Here is a 20684-nt window from a genome sequence, read left to right as displayed (position 1 = left end):
TCTGCCCCTCCCCTGCTCATGATCTGTCTCTCAAAAATAAATAAATGTTAAAAAAAAAATTAAAAATAAATAAATAAATAAACACTTAACATATGTCAAGTAGCACACCCCTGCAAGGGGTATGAAATTTCTGAGCAAGTTACAGCTCCTGTCTCCAAGAAACCAAAGCTATCTGGCCAATGGGAACAAAATAAAAATCAAACAAAAGCACATGTCAGTTGGCACCATTTATAGAAATACAGTGTATTCATTACTGCTGAACTTTATACAACCATGCCTTGTTATAATTGTGAATACCCTGTTTGATAATATAGATCTAAAATGAACTTGTTTAGTATCTTATACATGTGACAATTGACTTCTAATAATTGACTTCTCAAATTATCTATCCCTACAGAGTCCCAGAAAAATGACCTGATTTCAATTGTTTCAATTCAGTAGGTTAGTAGGTGGCCTACCTCTACAATAGGTTAATTGTTGGTCTTCAATTTATGGGGGTGGCTTCTGGATGTAGCTCATAAAACCCCAACTATATATTTTTTAATAGTAGCAGGTGATTATAGAAGTGTGTATGGACACACACATACATGAATGTATACATACATATGATTCACATACATATGTGCACACATGTATCTGAAACTGATACCATCTTTGTTCTCTCATTGTAAAACTGAGCACAGATCTATTGGTGAGGCTTTTCACCCAGACTACAATAGCCAGCTGTCTCGAGAAGAGTGTTTCTGAGTCTTTGCCGAGCAGACAAGAAAAGGAATATTTGAAAGTCTAATGACCCTGCCAGATATTCATTGCACATCACGATGATTACATCTGAGAATCTGTTCCCGCTTTATTCTACTTTTTCTTAAGAAATAGTCTTCTCTTTCAGAATGTGTGGAAGCAAAATGACTAGTTTATAACAGATGGTATTAAAAACTGTGAGTACAATGCAGAAATGCAACAGTCAAATTGCAAACTGAGAGGAAGAATCAAACAAGGGCAATAAAGCATAAGATTTGAGAATAAATTATGCACAGGACAAACTGGTAATCATTTTGAGAAGAAGAGAGGTAGACTTAAATGGTCAAATAATATAGAAATAATTGGTGGAGGCTGTCTAGCGTAGGGTTGAAAAGCACAGACCGCCCTCTGCTCCCGGAAGCGAGTTTGAATCTTGAATCTCCACTTAACAGGCTGCGTGACTTTGTACTGGAAGGTAAACTCTTGAAATCTCTCTTCCCCCTGCACTCTGCAAAGAGGGAGAGGCATACATACTTAGTGGAAATAATGGCTCATGGCAACATGTAACTTTTCACAAGCACTTACTCTGTGCCCAGCACTATAGTTAGCATATTACATAGATATGTTCATTAAGTCTCATTATAATCCAATGAGGCAAGTGCTACTATTATTATTACTCAGATATGAGGCTAGACTAGATGGAGTGGGTTGTCCAAAATAAAAGCTGGCAGAATGATTCTGAAGTCTGGGGTTTAAGAACTATGCTATCACATTGCCATATAAAGTGCTTATCACAGCTTGGCACAGAGGACGACTTCAACACATACTAAAGATTCAACCAAGCAAGATTTGTTAAAAATTCACTGAGAAGGAAAACCAAATCACCTGCCAGGTGGAAACAGATTTGGCCCTTTCTTCCAAATGTATCATGTGATGTGATGTATGGAGATGTGAGATGACGCCAAAAAGGTTGACAGAGTCCAACTGGGAATCACATGAGGAGCTTGCTCCCATTCAAATGAACCCACATTGTCCGCCACAACCTCAGGCTCGGGTCGCTGATGCATCCTGTCTGCACCACACCAACACCCACCTCCTTCCACTGCGCATGTTCCCTTCCGTAGATCATAGTGCGTATTTCAAAGGCAGAGATTCGAGAGCCTAATGAAGTTAGGACAGGCTGGGGTGTTAACGGCCTCGCAGCTGATTCAAAGTCGCTCTCATCTTGTCGGCAGGCTGTGAATGCGAACACCCAGTTAGAGTTGAACTTGAATCCCATTCAAAGAGCAGATTCTGTTAGAGTATCTGACACCCTGAAAATGTTCAAGGGGAGGTGGAAGGGAGGAGGGATGGGTGGGGGTGCAGGAGGCTTTATTCAACCGCCATGCCTCGCTCTGCCAAGATGAAAGATGCTTTGGCTTAGGGTTGTTGCCCATCTCTGTCTCTCAGAAATATCCATACTCCGCCAATCAAAGAATGGACGGCTCCTGCCTCCTAGTCATCCGCCTTCCTCCCCTGAAAGGAGCACTTACGTGCTCAACCCTCACAGTTGTCCTGATGGCCAGGAAACCTGTTACCCCAAATCACTGTCACATTCTCATGTGTTCAGTCACAGGGAAGAATTTCAGCTTCCCTCTTCCCTACTGTGGGAGAGGAGGCAGAGTTCACACGGACTGAAAGGATCCTGTCTTGTCTCCCGACACGCGGGGTCTGGGCAGCTGCTGTGCCCACAGCAGACAGAAGGCATGTAGCAGCTGAGGCTGTTCAGAAGGGCCTTTCCACCAGCTTCCTGTATCTGGCTTTGATTTCTCAGAGTCCCTCCCTGAATCCGCTGGCAAACAAAAACAAAACCCAAACCCAAACAACCAAAAGCCTAAAGCAATCCTTTCCTTTTCTGAAGTTTCTTCACTTTGAATCAGATCCTCTTTTCTGACTTATCTGCTACCAACTTTCTGTCTCTCCGTTCAGAAGAGCACGGGGCTGAGTTTTGCTGAGTGCTAAGTAATCTTAATTGCAAACGGCCTTGGCTTAGAGGGACGGTTTTACCTGGAAAGCCAAGCCCAGGAAGCATGATGGGTAGTAGTAAAATGAAATCCCAACTAATTTCCCAATAGAGAATAGAAAAAAAAAAGGAAGAGAACCAAGATTTGATTCATTCCCCAAGTCCTAGCGCTCTGTGAACTGACTCCTGGCCTGTCTAGGGCTCCGGTCCAGTCTTCCTTTACTTTTCCTTTCAAATTTGAAGCTTCAGCAACAGTGCTGTTTTTACCTCTAATACACAGAGCTGTTTCATGCTTCTGAGCCTTTGCAGAATCTTCTCTCTGCTTGAAATGCCTTCTCACTCTATCTTCCTGGAAAGACCTCATTTGACTTTTAAAACCTACCGCAGACATCACTTCATCTCCGCCCCCCTACCCCCCCTGTGATTTTGATTTAATTGGTCTGGGTTGTGGCTTGAGCTTTGGGGAGTTTTAAGCACTCCCCAGGTGAAGCCATTTTGCACCAGAGTTTGAGAACGACTGCTCTACGCTAGAGGGTTTTGAACTTGAGCAAGCGTCAGAATCAGCTGGGGGCTTGTTAAAGCACAGATTGCAGGGTTCACCCCCTGAGTTTAGAATTCAGAAGTGCTGGGGCCTGAGAATTTGCATTTCTAGTAAGTTCCCAGGTGATGCTGTTTTTACTGGTTCTGGGACTGTATTTTGCGAATCGATGCTCTCTTCCAACTTGCTAACTCGCACAGAGTCCCCACGTTGTCCGGATACTTGCATTTTGTAAATTGCACTCATATCAGGGTTATCGTCCTGCATTATTGTCAGAGTATTCACGACTCTGTTCCATCTTAGAAGAGCAATAGCTTTTTTATCCCACCACCCAGCATTCCACCTGGTGTATGGTAGATGCTCAATAAATTGTTACTGAATGAGTAAATATTCAATATCTGGTTATCACAGAGAAACAAAGCCACTTGCCAGATTTATGCCAGTCTTTCTGGAGCATTGCATCGAACAACTCCTCCAAACATCAGAATTTAAATCTAGAAGGCAGTTTTCTTGGTTTCCAAGAATGACATCTTGGATTTTGGTGATAGGATTAGGTTGGCAAAGTACTCCTAATACACTGGGATAAAAAGGCTTATGCAAAACAGGATTATACTACATTACATCAACAACTGCCTCTTTTTAAACTGACAATGAGTATCTCTATCAATAAAGGCCTTTTAAGAGCTCCCCATAAAATGTTGCAAAAATGAGAACATTTTAAATACAGGCAAACAATAAGCTTCATTTATACAGCTTCTTCACCTTATTTCTCTAGTATCATGAATCTCAAACAGGCTCAGTCATCCTCCTCCAATGAAGTTGGCACATGTTAACCATATTGATTGTCTGGTTACAAATATACACTGTGGCAGTGAGGAACCAATTTGTCCCTGTGGCTTCAATGTAGATCTCAGACTTAACACATACTCAGCTACAAGGCAATGGAACCAGACAGTAAAATGTTACTCCCAAGGAGAGTAGACCCTGACAGAACAATGATTTCATTGTTTCATATAACCTCATAAAGTAAATCCAAAGTGATGTTTGAAAAAGGCTTTCCTAATCTTTGCTAATTTCTTAAATACCTACTCTCAGAAGGCTCCTGGATGGCTCAGTCGACTGAGCATCTATCTGACTGTGGCTCAGGTCATGATCACACTGCCTATGCGTCCGAGCCCCGCGTTGGGCTCTGTGCTAACAGCTCTGAGCCTGGAGCCTGCTACGGATTCTGTGTCTCCTTGTCTCTCTGTCCCTCCCCCCATCATTCTTTGTCTCTTGCTCTCTTTCTCTCTCGCTCTCAAAAATAAACATTAAAAATTTTTTAAAAATACCTACTCTCAGAAGAGTAAATTTGCTGTCTATTCACTGATCTGTAGAACATACAAATGCACAAAGTGTGTTGATATAACCCTTTCTAAACCCCAAACCCAGAGCTGCTGCTGCTGCTGCTGATGATGATGATGATGATGTGTGTGTGTGTGTAGTGTGTCTTGCTTGTTGCATATTTTAACTGTCTTTTACCTTGATGACCATCTGACAGTTCTGAAAAGGCAGTGCTATCCTTAGTGTGGAAGGTAATGCCATTTGACATTCAAATAGCATTTTTCAGTGAATCAGTGAGGGACTCAAGATGGGAAATCTGTTCTTCTGAGTGTCTGGTCAGTCTCTCTTAATTGCAGTCCTCTGTCCCTGGTCACCTTTAGTCACTATCTATGATTCTAAGAATATCACAATACCTGGATATTGACTTTCGAATTAAGTATTTCACCAGTGAATTCCACTTCATTAGGTGGTCAACAGGTTGAACATGATCAGATCAGCCATGAAAGATTCTGTAGGCTGTTCCTGCCTTTCTTTTCACAAACATAAAGTCTTAAAAAGGACAAATTTGTCTAAAATTATGGGCAACGCATTCAGAGTTCAGAGCGACTGTGTTTCGGAGGTAAAGCCCCTGGTGTGAGCAAGCAGGAACCAGTTCAGTGGCTGTTTTCTGTTGGTATCTGTTCTGTCTTTGGTTGGTTGGTTGGTTGGTTGATGACTTGGTTTCCATATTGGCATCACTGCCTTCGCTTTTCCTGTTTCTAATCAATCTCTAATGAGAGGATTGTATATGCCAGCAGGTATATATGTGCCCAATCTTGTTCCCACTTCAGGAGTACAGATGGAAGCCTCCGTACCATATGTTTACATATATAAAACTTGTGAGCATACAGACCGTTTAATAAAATACTATCTTCCCCTCACCTTCACAAGACTATCTCCCTATACCATATACAATTGAAAGTCTATAAAATAACAAGGACGAGAGAACCTAATATTGCGTGTCTGGATATTCATTGGACGGGTTGCAAAAGTTTGGGTGGGTAAGCAAGTAAAAGCATACTTAATTTAAGAATGATTACATATTTTTTTCATAAAGTTCATTTTTACCTTCCGTTTGAGTAAAACTACTAATTAAATTATTTTTATCAAGATCTTTACTGAGTTTGAGTCTACTGATAATAATGATCTAAAGCATTAACAATGGAAATGTAATGTCCAAGGCACACAGTTTGTATTTTAATCAAAAACATAAAATAAAACAAACCCCAAATATAAGAAATTTTTATGTGCTTTCACAAGTGGTTCTCTTTTTCATTAAACATCCAAATTATTTATTAAAATTAGGAGAAAAATACAAATTACAATTAAGAACTATCAAAAACATAAAACTGTCCAATAAACCTTACATTGTTTATTTTCTAAAAAAAGAATTCAATATCATTCAAAGCTTTTATAAAATGCACACTGTTCGTAATTCCACCTACAGCTGCCAATGTAAAGAACCACTATTTTGCTTCGCACATACTTCACACAGGAAGAATTTGATAAGTTAAATAATTTGTTTTTATTTTCCTTATCTATATGCAGCCACCACTCCAATGCTTTCTTCCTTCCTGAGCTGTCTCTACCTCCATACTAGCAGCAATATAGCCCACAAAGCTTCGTGCTTGTGGAGTAGTTGATTCTTTCTGAAGATTTAGGTCAACTGGACTGGGGAGCTCTTTCCCTGGGGGCGGATGGGTGTTAGCCATGGGAACGCATGTTCTAGGCTTTTCCACCACGCTGTGCCAGCCCTCGGGGCAGGACTCCAAATCACAGAGGCCCCCCATATGTTCTCTAATAAATGTAGTTTTCCAGTATCTCTGACATGGAGGCCACCCTAAAGCCCAAAAGTGATGCTTTTTTTTTTTTTCCCTCACACACCTCTGCTTGGTTCAAGCCTTTAGAGATTCTCTCTGAGATTAATGTATTTAGCTTATCTGCAGATTGCTTTTCTTCTGCACTCAAATTTTTCTTTGTGGCCATGAAACTTCACCGACATAGATGGGCAAGAATCCTGACTGGTTGCTTTTTCCCTATTTAAAACCTGAATTTTGAGGTCACTTGTGTATAGATGCAATAAAGCAAATAAACGCATGTTCCAATGTATGTGTGGTGAATGAGCTTATCCTATTCCTTTACCCAAAATCCATCGTGAAAAAGCAGGAACTGCAGAACTTGGCAGGAACAGTAGTGGACTGGTTCCAGCTACTGACAGGTGAGCAGTAGTCAAGACAGATGTGTCACTTCATGATTAGTGCTTACCCGTATTGTATAACTGGGCTCAGCAGCAAATCAGAAAATAATAGTTAATATTAACTGAGCATTCTTTATGTGACAGGCATGTTGCTAAGAGCTTTATAGGTATTCTATAATGTGATTCCCCCCATTGGCTTGGACCTAGGTAATCCTATGAAGCTCCTTTTCAAGATAGAGGATCGGAGGTTCAGAGGAATGCAGTCGCTTGCCTAAGGTCTTGTGGTGTAGAGGCAATGTCAATGGGATTTAAACTCAGCCTATGCAAGTCCAAATCCTTCATACTGAGAAATGATTACACTTAACTTGCCCATGTCTTACTGGCATTGGGCAGAGGGATGAGAGGGTCTGGAACGAGGGGAGGCCAAGACAGGGAAAAATGAACCAACTACCAAAATGTACCCTCAAGGGAAACAGCCATCAATCCCACATAACAGTCCACATAACAGGACCACAATCACCTTGTGTTTGTCTGGGCTGCTGTCACTTTTAAGGAGCAATGGAAGTGGACTCAGGGAACTCAGGTAATCTTGGAAGGGCTATAATTCAAACTCAAATCTGTTTGAGCAAAGAGTCCAGGTCTCAGTCTTCACATTTGAGAAATTACACTTGATAGGGAACAGAACAGAAGAGTAAAATGAGAACTACCCACTCAATGAACGGTGGTTATGCATCAGGCCCACGAGTGGCCGGCACACACCATGTCTCATTTAGAAGCACACCTTGGAAGACAGATAGACGCTGGAGCCCAAGGTGGGTATATTGAGCAATAACTGAGGAGACCACACATCCTGACCTGCCCAAGGCAGTTGGGGCATGCCTGCTGTCCTGGGAATAGGATCCTTGGCTTGGTCAGTAAGCTCCGCGGTCACCCAGGCAATACTACAATGTGGCACTGTTGCACTTGTGTCCCTCTAGGTAGGAAAAACCATCCTGGAGTGGAAAAAAAAAATAAATGATTGAGTTGTTCAGCCTTTTTATATGTCTCATCTCTCCATTTAGCTTCCATTCACTAAATAATGCATCCTCCTGTGCTTTTCTTCACTCTGTTTTGTCCTAAATGATTCTAGAATGTGTGGATCCCCAGCCCTGGCATTAGCACTGTGGAGACAAGAGAGCCAAACTGAGTTCACTAAAAAGTGGCACAGAGAGTAACGCGGAGGATGCCCGTGACTGCTGGGAATCCCTACAGTACTAGCTGTTGCTGTTGAGAGTGACTCCCCCTTCAAGCCAACCAGCAGCCACAGCAGTGACAAGGTAGTGTGAGACAATAGGATTTAAAATGACCAACACTTCAAAGAAGCAACCTAAGTTGTCTGTGAATGGATGCGTAGATAGAAACATTTTATATAGAGAGAAAGACAAATACTATATGATCTCACTATTCAAACGTGGAATCTAAAAAAAAAGATGTCAAACTCATAGAAACATCCAGCAGAATGTTGGTGCTTGTCAAGGGCTGATAAGTGGGGGAAATGGGGAGATGTTGGTCAAAAGATGAAAACTTCCGGTTATAATATGTATCGAATGTACACATGATGATTATTGTTAATAATACTGTATTGTATACTGGAAAATTGGTAAAAGAATAGATCTTAAACATTCTCACTGAGACACAAAGGAAATTATGTGAGGTGATGAATATGTTAATTAACTTTATTATGGTAATATTTTCACCATGTGTACTTAGAGCAAGTCATCATGTTGTGCACTTTAAGTATCTACAGTTTTATTTGTCAATCACACCTCAACAAAGCTAGGGAAAATAAATAAAATAAAATATAATATAAAATAAAATAAGGTAAAAATAATCAACACTTCAAACATTTAAGAGTTTTACTAGTAGATTATCTTAAAGAGAATGAACACTCCCAGAAGTGTAGGATTGTACTGGAAGGGGATCTTGCGGGGGGGGGGGGGGGGGGGGGGGGGGGGGGGGGGGGGGGGGGGGGGGGGGGGGGGGGGGGAACTCTGATGCTTGGGAAGAGAGGGAGAGAAGGAGGGTGTGGCTCCTTGTCTCAGCCTGTGGGGGATCTGGTGAGCCCCTCACAGCAACTCTGCTCCCCTCTAAAATGTGAAAGTTGGGCAGAGACACAAGACAGGGAGCCTGGAAAAGCTACCAAGAGCTCCATTGCATTTCTTCTCCAGGGAGTTTCAGAGGATAAAGAAAGTTTCCCTAAGGACTTCACTTCAAGACAACAATGGGCGAAAAATGAATTTAGGAGGAGAACAGAAATCTAGCAAAGTCTTCACACAAAAGCAACAATCCTCATAGATCTAGCCCTCCACAGTTTCCCAAACCCTTTCCCATATGTGAGCCTGCATGTGAATGTGAGCCAAAAGAGCAAAGATGATGGCATCCATGGACTTGGGTTTGGACCCTGGCTTTTCCACTCACTGTGTTACCAAACCCTTCAAGCTTCAGTTTCCAATGTCTCCACCACAGGGTTTTGTTGTGGGCAGAGTGCATTACTACATGGTATGCACTTGATGAATTGTAGCTCTCCCTTTGTTCATAAACTTCACCCATGGAAGACTCTGTACCTATGTTTGTTGAAGGACTAGTTCCATTTTGCAGATGAGAACACTGAGCCTCAGAGATATCAAGTGGCTTGTCCAGGGTCACAGCTAGAAAGAAGACAGTCTTCCAGCTCCAAACTCCATGCAGTATTTTTCTAGGCAACCTTTGGGGTTGAAGTTTTATTTCTATGCAAGTTGGACAGTGAACAAGGAAAGGTATTCAGGGGAACCTTTCTTTGAAATCAGCCTTTGATCTTAGCAAAAATTGCCATAGTATTTTCAAATGGAATACTTTTGCAAAACACTTTTTCCTCAGAAGTCTTTGTTCAAGCCTCATACTTCTATAAAATGGTTGCTTTATGCCTTGAGACTGTTGATTTGTGTGAATTCAGACATTTGGTAAGTAGGTGATGTTTCTGAAGTTACTATCAGTCACTATGTTTTTCACAGCTGGATGGAAGTGTCGTATTGCAGTCCTGTGGCTTTTTGAAAATGCACCATGTCTTATCTCTGACAGCAGCAGAGCACGTCAGACAGGAGGGCACTGGCAGAACACTCCAGAATTCCTTCACCTATGCTAAAAACAGATGAAGATACGGTTGAAAAAATCTGGCCCAAGTACCTAAGAATCATTACTACATCAACTCCTGTAACACAGACAAGCTGAGTCGGGTGATCTTTATGGTCACTTTTAGCTTGAAAATACTATACCATTTTAGTCTACCTCTCCGCTGCCCAATGCAGTTTTATTATTGACCTCTTAAACATTTGGCTGGACCTGAGCATTCTCCATCAGGGTTTCCCAATGACAAAGTAAAACTGAGGTGAACCAAGATTTAGTCTGTTTAAAATATGTAGCCTTAAGTGTCTTGCTCTTTGTGTAAGAGGACAGTATGGCCACCCTGGGGACAGGGTCTTTGTTTGTCTGTAAAGCTTAAAATCTAAAATTCGCTGGCACCATTTTTTAAAGACCTAAGCCAACAAAGTCATTCATCCTCCATCTGTCCCTCCATTTAACCATCTATTTATTTATTTGCTCTTCAAATATGTATTGGCTACCTTTTATGTTCCAGGCACAAGGCTAGAGGCAGGTGCTACAGTGGAGATTTAGAACTTGTTATTATAGAAGTTATAGTATGATAGACAAAAAATAGTTTCACAAATAATTATGAGGGCAAGTGTTTCAAGGAGAAGGATGGCAGGAGTGAGCAGGTAGGGTTTCCTAAGACTATTTAGCTGAGTGGTTGAGAAAATGGTGGGCTCTGGAATCCAAGAAGGAGGTTCACATCTTATTCTAGCCCTGTAACAGTGGGCCAGGTTGTTCACTCATGCCTCAGTTTCCCCAGTGCTGCCCTGGAACTATAGCAATAACTTCCTCTGAAGGTTGTTGTAGGAATTAGTAAGATAGCACAGGCAAAACATTTACAATAGTGTCTGTGTCTGGGATGGGGGAGGGGGGACATGTGGCCTGTGCCATCTGGGGGAACCTATTCATGAAATGTATAACCAAAGACGTGAAGAATAAATAAGAAAGCGTGAAAAGAGGTTAGAGAGAAGAGGGAATGAAAGGAGGGATGAGCCAAGGAAATACAGTGAAAAAGTGAGGATCCTGAAACAGAAAGAGCCTGGTGGTAGTACCCTGGAAATGATGCAGAAGACCAAGGGTGGAGGAGCCTGGAAAGCCAGACGGTAGTGCTGGACAAGGCTGAGAGGCCAGAGAACCAGACCCTTATATCACGTTTTAGGCCACTTAGGTAAGGATTTTGGAATCCATCCCAAGAGCATCTAGTCATTTGGCCAATCATCTGTTCAACTGGAAATCCCTAAACAGAAACTCAAACATTCCATTTCTTATCTTTAGAGGAAAATATGCTCATTGATAAGAAGTCAGCTGGGAAACCAGCAGTGAAATACCTTGGATTTCTCTGTAAATGATGTCCCTTCACACATGTCTCTATATGGATTTTTATTCTCTGTCCCTCAAGGCCATCGTTGCTGTCCTCAAATATCAAAGTAGACTTGAAGAATTGCATTTCATTGTGAAATGATTGCATCCAGATAATATTTTATATATTATATTATATCATATTATATTATATTATATGATGGCTTTTAGGGACACATGATCAATTTTTATAATACATCAAGAAGAATCTTGAAGAAACTCACATTTAATCCTTGTTCAATTCTATTTTTCTCTGCTCTATCTTTTGCTTTGGACTATAAAAATATGCTGTATCCCTGATTTATTATATTTTTAAAGTTTTTTATTTTCTTTTCATTAGCTTTAAAATTAACTTTTAATAACCTACAAAAGACATTAGTGTTTTTCAACAATGATTTTTTTAAAATACCAGAAATAAACTACTAAAATGAACTGACTATGGGTGTTGGGGTCTTTCAGTCCTGGGTTTGAATTCTGACTCTACTGTGTTACTCTGGGAAAGTTATTTTATATATCTGAGATTCAGTTTCCCATATTATTAAAAAGAAAACTACAGTAATAATTATATTTCATTGTTGTAAGGTCTATATAAAATGGTTATGAATACATCTAAGTTTAGTGACTAATAAGGAAGGAAGGAAGGAAGGAAGGAAGGAAGGAAGGAAGGAAGGAAGGAAAGAAGGGAAGAGATGAAGGAAGGAAGGGGGAGAAAGAGAAGAAAGGAAGACAAGACCTTGTAGAGAGGAATTAACTAAATGGATAACAAAAGATGCAGACAGCACCATGAGTAAAGTGATGTGTTCAAAGATCATTCAGGTTCTGAAATTATGGAGAAAGATATATTTAAAAGTTATTTACGGGTGCCTGGGTAGGCTCTGCTGGTTAAGCATCAGACTCTTGGTTTTGGCCCAGGTCATGATCTCACAATTAATGAGTTCAAGGCCTGAGTTGGGATTCTCTCTCTCCTTCTCTCTCTGCCCCTCTCGTGCCTGCTCTCTCTCTCTCAAACTAAATAAATAAACATTTTTAAAAGTTATTTCATATTAAAGTTGCTTTAAATGTACTTTGATATTCTTCCAGGACAGGCACTATATACCTATCAACACTTACTTTTCTGAAAGATTGAAAGCTTCAACTCTTCTCTTGAAGGAAAAGTAGTAATGTCAAAATATCATCCTTTGGGAGTCATCTGAAGCTTCTCTGATGTGTTTTTGTGACACCAGCATCTAAGTTTCTTCTTTACATCTGTTGTCTTCTAGAACTGAAACCAGATTGTGATGCTGGATGCATAATGTGTGATGTCAAAGGAAGTGATTATGCAGAGTACTAAGTGGATGAGGGGAAACTGATGTCAGTTTAGATGTCATTAGTTCATTCATTCATTCATTCAGCAAAACTTTACTGAGCATAATCTCATAAAAATAAATTTATTTTATTTTTTTAATGTTTATATTTTTGAGAGAGAGAGAGAGCACAAGCAGAGGAAGGGCAGGGGGGGGAGGGACAGAAGATCTGAAGTGGACTCTGTGTTCACAACAGAGATTAATGTGGGGCTCAAACTCACCAACTGTGAGATCATGACCTGAGCTGAAGTTGAACCTTTAAATGACTAAGGCACCCAGGCGCCCCCAGAAAACTCATTCCAAAAGGACTGCTTTGCTTCTGATCAGTGTCTGTAATGCTGATTAGATTGGAAGGTTGTGTTAGCAACCCTGGTAACCCAATAAATTGTGCTGAAGAATAGGTTTAAATGCTATATTTTTAGGAATTTGACATTCAAAGGTAAGGGGTTTAGTTGACTAAGGTTGTTCTTTGGAAATGATGGCACTGACTTCAGGTTTCTGACTTGGCTGCTTAAAATTTATAAACAGCATCGGTTGACCTCAAGAAAGTTCATGTAAGATAATGAAAGCCACCGGCTCCTCTGTCGCCACAGAGGTAGAAATGTTAAGATAAGGTGTTACCTGACAGAAACAACAAGAGACAAGCAGTCGCTTCCTTGGTTGTGGCCAGGGGGGCTGAGCTTCCAGAATTTCAACAGTGTTTCCCTCCCAAACCAGAAGCACATTGTCCCAAACTCAGCATGTCGGAGTCTCAGGACCCCCTACATTTCTCCTCTTTGTTTTACTGCTAGGACAACGTGGGGTTGATAAAAGTGTGATGTGTTGTGTGTGTGGTCCCATAAAACCCTCTACACTCCATTCAATGACCTGGAACAGTAAAGAATGGATGTGTTTGAATGGCTTTGGGGTGTGTGTGTGTGTGTGTGTGTGTGTGTGCTTTGTGCTTTCATACTTTATAGGATGCTGATGGAGCAAGATATAACAGGATTTTAATACAGTTAATAGAATTTTTCCTGATCCTTCCATGTGAGCAGAGCACCAAAACAGCAACGACCTCATGCATTTGGAAATAAAACTACAAATAAATCTCAGTGTCTTCTCTTCAGGAGACTAGTAGGGGGAAATAGACAGCATAGTATATATGACTAAGGGTGAAAAACTATTATCGTGTGTAGGAGGCTAGAGGAGTAACTATAGGTACCAAGTGATCTGAAGGGAGGAGCCATCACTTCTACCTGAGGAAGGGATAGGGTGTCAGAGAGAAATAAAATATCTGTTGTGGACTTCCTGTAAAATAAATGGGCTGTATAAAAGCTGCAGTCTCCTCACTCCAGGTTAGGGGAGAGAGGGCAGTTGCAAAGTATAGTAAGAACACCCAAGGCATTTTTAGAAACCGTGCCACAAGTACAGGTGAGTGGCCGTTTATGCATCCCACCAAGGAAGTTATTCCCACACTGTGCAAGTCTATGAACTCAGTGCACCTCCGGAGAAGATTCTCGTTTCAGAGCTGACCGTAAAGAGAACGAGAAGGCAGACACCTGATTTGAGGGACCGTCCCAAAGACCTTTCGGTCTCTAGGTCAGTGTTTAGTGACATCACTTGCCACTGCCTTAGAATTATACTTCCTTTCCATTTACCAACCTTTATTGTTGTCTTTAAGCCTTGCAATAGTTGGGTCATCTTTTAATAAACCTACATGTTTTGAAGCTATCAGTATTTCAGATCGTATTTGGCTGAAAGAGCAGAGACAGAGCGTAGTTAGAGACAGAAAATAAAGAGAACCCATGCACCTCTCTGTGCTGAGTAGAATTGAGATGCATATGATGTGACTCGTTCGGAGCAAAGCCTATCCATCAATCACACACAGGTGAGTCTGTCCTGGAGCCCAGAGGAGAAAGGGTGACGCTGAAGTTGTCAATGTCATTTTTAGACCCCAAATGGAATTAGCATAAAAGCAAGTGCACTTTCTTTTCAAGTTCACTTAGAGGGAATTTTGAAGGCACTGCTCAAAAGCACATGAAGAGAGAGCAGGACTTTTTTTTTTGTTTAAGTGGCCCATAAATTGAACCTTGGAAGAAAGACCAGGGATGAATATGGATGCCCAAAACCCCTTTCCAATAATGTCAGAATTTCTAAAAGGTCCTGAATTAAACCATGAGTGCCAATCAAAGTATGGATATCTGCAATCACTTATATTAGTATTTAATATGTATGGCCCTCATCTATTTTTATTTAACCTCATTGGTTTGAAGTGTGGAAATATTTGTGCTTCCCATTTAAAATCTTTGCAAGGATGACATGGCCTATCTCAGGGGTTTGCCGGGAGTCTCAGGGGTTTGCCGGGAGTCTCAGGGAAAAGGACTGTGTCTGTGCACGTATGCGATTCCAATGCTAATACCAGTGGCTGTTGAGTGCTAACAAGGGGTCCTCTGTAGTATCAGAATCAACGTACTAGGACAAAAGCGCTTGGTTCTATCATGTTCAGACTATCTGCTTCGTAGTCTTTTCTTTATTCTGAAACTCTCTCTTCAAGCTCAGGCAAGGAAATGATGAAAAATTATGGCCCAAATCACAAGAGAACTTTAAAATGTCTTTTCTATATAGAGTTCCATCCCTTCTTCATCGTGCAATATTCAATTCAGCCTCTGCAGGCCTGGGACGTCCTTAGACATTTATTGGAAAGCCACCTGCAGAGAGAGACATAAAAGAAGATTTTGACCTTGATCTGCTGACAGTAAAGTCATTTCCAGCTTCACCGAAAAGGAAGCTTTGTGTCCATTTCCCCCTTTTATTCATTCTCTAGGGGCTCCTTTTATTTATTTTCTATACCCTTTCATTCTTTCCCTGGTCATCCATTTCGGAGACTTGGTTTTTGATGGGAGAAAATAAAACAATTCTGAACATGTTTATTGAGCATTTACTACGTGCTGGGCATTGTGCTAAGCTTAGGCTAGGGACACAGAAGTAAACAACTCCTAATTCTTCCCTTTTTTCATCCCACCTTCTACAACTGTCTAATCCCTCAGTGAGTCCTGTTCCATGAACTCCCAAATATTTCAGTTCTATTTGCTTTGCTCCATTTTTTGTCTGCTTCCTTGTGACTACAAACCAAAACCAGCTTTTGTGGGGAGAATGGCAACAGTTCTGTAACTGCTTCTCTGGTTTTGTTTTTGTCCTCCTATAACTTGTTTTCCTCACAGAACTCCGAGTGATTCTGAGTGATTTAAATCACACTTGTGCCTTAACTTCGTCCAATGGCCTCTATCAACTTCGGATTCAAATCCAGAAAAGTGGCCCCTGCAGGTTCTTGTAAGATGTCACCCTTGGCCCCTCTTAAACCTTCCTATTAGCATCTCTCCCCCATTCACCTCACTGCAGTGGCACATCCTTCTGTTCAGCTGCCATTTCACACCATCGGCAAATCCCTCTTCCTAGAACATTCTTCCCCTCAGGCCTTCGGCATATAGGTCTCTTTCTCATCCTTTGGTCACAGTTAAAATATCTCTCTTCAGAGACGCCTTCGCAAACTGACTATCTGAAGTTGTTGTTCTTTTGTTTCTTATCTTCTACACTTGATCTTAGCCAAAAGGCCGAGAAGTGATGTTTCTTCTAAATAAAATGAAACCAATTTGACTGAAATATTATATTGGTTTTTTTTAATTGTTGGTCTCCACTACTAGAATGGAAGTTCCATGAGGACATTCTGACTTTCTTTTTATCTCTGTGTGATACCTAGCTCTTAGAAGATTACTAATTATATAATAGGTGCTCAAGAAATATTCATTGAAGAAGTAAATATAGACATCCCTAGTGCTCTGAAGGCACTGCGTCTCTCATACAACTGATAGGCTGGGGATAAGTCTAGAAGGTTGAAAAGCATGCCACCAGAGAACACAGCCAGCTTCTATTGCTCAGAATGTTCTTATCAAAAGAAGAATATACTGAATTTTAAGACATTTTTATAGAGCTCTCAGATTTTTAAAAAGCTATTCAAATTACTGTCTTGTTTTATCCATATAATACTCAAAATATTTTGTTGTTTTTGTTGTCCTACATCACATTGCTGAGGGATGAGCTATATTATGGATGATGGCTACTCTATGTGAATTTGAATTGCCAGGAAATGCTGAGACTATGGTCCAAGTTCCAGCAACGCTAGAATCTTCTGGAACTAAAACTTGCATTTGCCCTAATTGTCTAAATGGTTAGAGACAAAGGTGGGCAGGGAACTCTAGAGTCATGAGCCCAAATCCAGATTACAGTTCCGGAGTATGCTGTGAGTCAGTCCATATTTGGTAAAAAGCGAGGTGGGCTGGTACCAGTTTAAATATAGTTCAGGTTACATTAAAAAAAATCAGAGAAAGAGGAACTTCCTAGAGAAAGGAAAATGGTTTTGTAAACAATAAAAACAATGAAGCAGCTCAAAGCAACGTTCTTCCTTTATCATCTTTGCATTCAGACAATGAGTCTGATTGAGTCTGAATCATTTCTTGGTTAGCTGATCTATTACATGACTTATGAATCTGTTAGACAGTCTTGTCTGGAAACTCAGAAGTAATTCATTTACATAAAACAAAGTGAGGCTCAGAGACATTTAAAAAATGCTTTCAAGGTTCCTAGTAACTGGAAGACCTTGAACTCAGAAGGTTCTTCCAAACCTGGTGCGCTTGCTGCCGGTTAGACAGTGGGGCGTAACTTTCCTCCTATGCATGCATTCATCTTGACCATGCCCTCAAGCACCTGATGATGCAATTTTCATCCAACCTTAGCAGATTAGCAGTGTATTAGGAGGATCTCAATAGGGTATTTTAATTTCTGTAGAAGTTGCTTTCTGAGTGCATTGTACTGCCTTAAACCATGAAAGCATTAGGCTGGAAATGGGAAAAGAATAATTTTAGGCATTTCCCTCATTTTGTTTAAACAGACTGAAGACTGAAGAGCCTTTTGGCAGGAGGCCTATGTTTAAACAGTGTTACTGAATATAGAATAATCATGGGTGGGGAGTATGTTTTTCTTAATTGAGTATGTTTTCTTGAGATAAATGTGGATCTCAGGCTCCTCACTAGTCAAAGCAAAAGTTTCCAAGTTGCCTGAGGTTGTGAAAGCCTGGGAGGCAAGACTAGCATCCATGCAGAGACAAGAATCCTCGACCCAAAATGCCTCCAAGGTTAAAATAGCACTGACGATTGGACCACTTCCATTCTTTTTACTAACTGTATCCTCCTTCACCCCTGAGCATCTCTCATCCCCTCCGTTAGATCACATCCAAGGGCATAACTCCCAGGAGGCCCCATTCAGTGCTCTTCCCACAACTGGGTCACCTTTGCTGCCTGCCTCACCATAGAGCTAGCCATGTGGTGGAGTTTGTGTCTGGGCAATTTGGCCAGATGTAAAAGCTGAGCACCTGGTTGAACCCTCTTTTAGGAGCACTCAATTGTCTTTCCTCTAATAGGATTAACCCTTGAACCAAAGAGGAATAGGTTGCCTGTCTTCTCCCCTGTCACTATTAATCTAAGAGAGCAGAGAAAGCCAGGGTGTCTACCTCAGCAGTATTCCCATGTATGCACCCAACTTCTCCACCACCAACTCAGCTGCGGGAGATAAAAAGGGCAGAAAGCCTTGGAACACTGAGCTCCAGGAGCTCCAGGAGCGAACTTGTTTCTTCCCAGATCGTGCATTCGTTTCCTAGGGCTGATGTAACAAATGACTGCAAACAGATAGTTTAAACAATAGAAATATATTTTCTCTCATTTCAAAAGAAGTTCAAAATCCAAGTGTCTGCAGAATGTGGTTCCTTTTGGAGTCTCAGAGGGCATATCCACTCCAAGACCGTCCCCTAGCTTCTGGCGTTAGCTGACCATTTTTGGTGTTCTTTGGCTGGAGGAAACATGATTTCAGTCCCTGCCTCCAGAGCCACATGGCACCGCCCTGGGTATCTCATTCCACATCCCTCTCTGTGGCTGTCCCTCTGTATCTCCAGGAGGCACTTCTTATAAAGACACCAGTGATTGCGTTGGGGCCCACTCTAATTCTAATAACCTCATTTTAACTAGTTACATCTGCAAAAACCCTATTTCCAAATAAGATTCTGAGTGAACATGGATTTTGGATACCATTATTTCACATGCTATTTCCATATTTGATGGGGAAGAGATTGCCTGAATTCAGAACTCATTTTTTTCTTTAAGTGTATTTATGTATTTATATATATATTTATTTATTTACTGTGTGTGTGTGTGTGTGTGTGTGTGTGTGTGTGTGTGTGTGTAATGGAGAGAGAGAGAGAGAGAGAGAGGGAGAGAGAGAGAATCTCAAGCAGGCTCCATACTCCACTCTGAGCCCAAATCGGGCTCAAGCTCATGACTATGAGATCACGACTTGAGCTGAAATCACAAATACAATGCTCAACCGACTGAGCCACCCAGGTACACCTTGTCACTTGTTTTAGTGAACCAGCCATTGGCCAGCTTTGACGTTGTAAATGACTGTCTTGTAGTTTCCAGGCTGCCAGCAAAGTTTCTTTCCTCCCACTTATATCAACTTAAAATATTTAGCCTCACATTTTATCCATGGACCAAGCTTCTTTAAATATAAAATTTCTCCCGACTGAGCCACACATGGGCCATTCATCACAATAAACTTAGTTTGAGTTAATGTAATTAATTTTAAAGTTTGCATACAAAGAGATGCAGCCATATGAGGAGTCTATCTGGCAGCTGGATTCCATAGCTGGATCAGGATCTGATTTCTTGCAGGCTATAGACCATTAGTATCCTACTGAAGAAAGCAATCCTCAAGTCCTGCCACCCCCCCCCCAAAAAAAAGGTTGGTCAATTTGGATAGCTAGTTCCCTAGCTTCTTATTACTCAAAGTGTGGTCTAGAGACCCACAGCATCAGGGCCTCTTAGAAATGCAGAATCTCCTAGGGATGCACTCAAATCTATTGAATCAAGACCTGCTTTTTATCTTGATCCCCACGGACTACCATATGCACATTAGAGCTGGGAAGTGGTGCTCTGGCAAAGCCCTTATATAATTGAAGCCATGGAAAAGCTTTCATTGGGCCATGCTTAGCACATAGGCTATTGCATATCATCTTGAGACCAGGCGAAATTGCAAAGAAGGAATAAGCATACCTAGAAGGCTTGGGATAGAACAGGAAAAGAGAAGAGAGTGTGTAACAGTGACTACCATGGACAGGACACAAGTCTAGGTGTTTTGTTTTGCATAATGTTCTAATGTCTCTTTTAATGTTACAACAACCCTGCAAGTTGAGTACTAGTATTTTCATATCACTGTTTTTTACTGATAAGAACAGATACAACACTTGATCTTAGCCAAAAGACAAAGAAGCAATCATATCACTGTTTTTTAGATGAGGATACTGAGGCAGAGAGATTCAGAAATTTACTGTCTGACTCCAGAATTTCTTACCATCTATGATTTCCTGCTTACCAGAGAGTAGGTGTAGAAGACACTGGAAGACTGATTAGCATGTAATTCATAGTTCATAGATAGCTCTGTTAGAACTTGCATTTCAGCTCACATTATTTTGAAGACATGAATAGTCCTGGCATCAATCTATTTTCTTCATTTAGTCAAGTAGGTCAGTTGTGCACAGAACTAGTCTCAAGTCCCAGATCAAACGTAGGGCTCTAAGATCTGGTACATCTCCCACATCCAGCCAGAACATGAACAACGGTACCAATCCTAAACCTGGTGTCTTCCCTCTCACAAGTTGGCCTTCATGACACATGCCTGGGGAAATGTGACTAACACTGTATTTTTTCCAATTTTGCCCTCTCCTGGATCACTAGAATGATTTATTCTTGCTCAGAACCAGAAATTGTGTGTTACATGTAAGTGGTAAGATTTTTAGGCAGATGCCTGATGTGATCCTCAAATGGCCCCAATAGTTTGCACAATAGTTTTCAATTTAGTATGATTCAAAATGTGTTTGGGGTAAGAAATGTGTTT

At 41.0% G+C, this 20684-nt stretch overlaps 2 long non-coding RNA genes and 1 pseudogene across 2 annotated transcripts; all 3 read right to left on the bottom strand.

Moving 5' to 3' along the window:
• Positions 1–214: 214 nt before the first annotated feature.
• On the bottom strand, positions 215–3077 carry LOC115304927. The gene is made up of 3 exons (XR_003914677.1): positions 3011–3077; positions 1835–1977; positions 215–1249 (listed from the first exon to the last, which is right to left on the bottom strand). It is a non-coding gene; the product is annotated as an uncharacterized LOC115304927 (long non-coding RNA).
• Positions 3078–7648: 4571 nt separating this feature from the next.
• On the bottom strand, positions 7649–12617 carry LOC115304926. Its single transcript, XR_003914676.1, has 3 exons — positions 12475–12617; positions 9444–9996; positions 7649–7832 (listed from the first exon to the last, which is right to left on the bottom strand). It is a non-coding gene; the product is annotated as an uncharacterized LOC115304926 (long non-coding RNA).
• A 7317-nt stretch (positions 12618–19934) lies between these two features.
• LOC115305751 lies at positions 19935–20064 on the bottom strand (annotated as a pseudogene).
• Between the last annotated feature and the right edge of the window lie 620 nt (positions 20065–20684).

This window comes from Suricata suricatta, chromosome 10 (genome assembly GCF_006229205.1).
Source record: "Suricata suricatta isolate VVHF042 chromosome 10, meerkat_22Aug2017_6uvM2_HiC, whole genome shotgun sequence".
Lineage (NCBI taxonomy): Eukaryota > Metazoa > Chordata > Mammalia > Carnivora > Herpestidae > Suricata > Suricata suricatta.
Note: the sequence above shows the minus strand (reverse complement) of the source record. Positions and strands in the feature narration are given on the sequence as shown.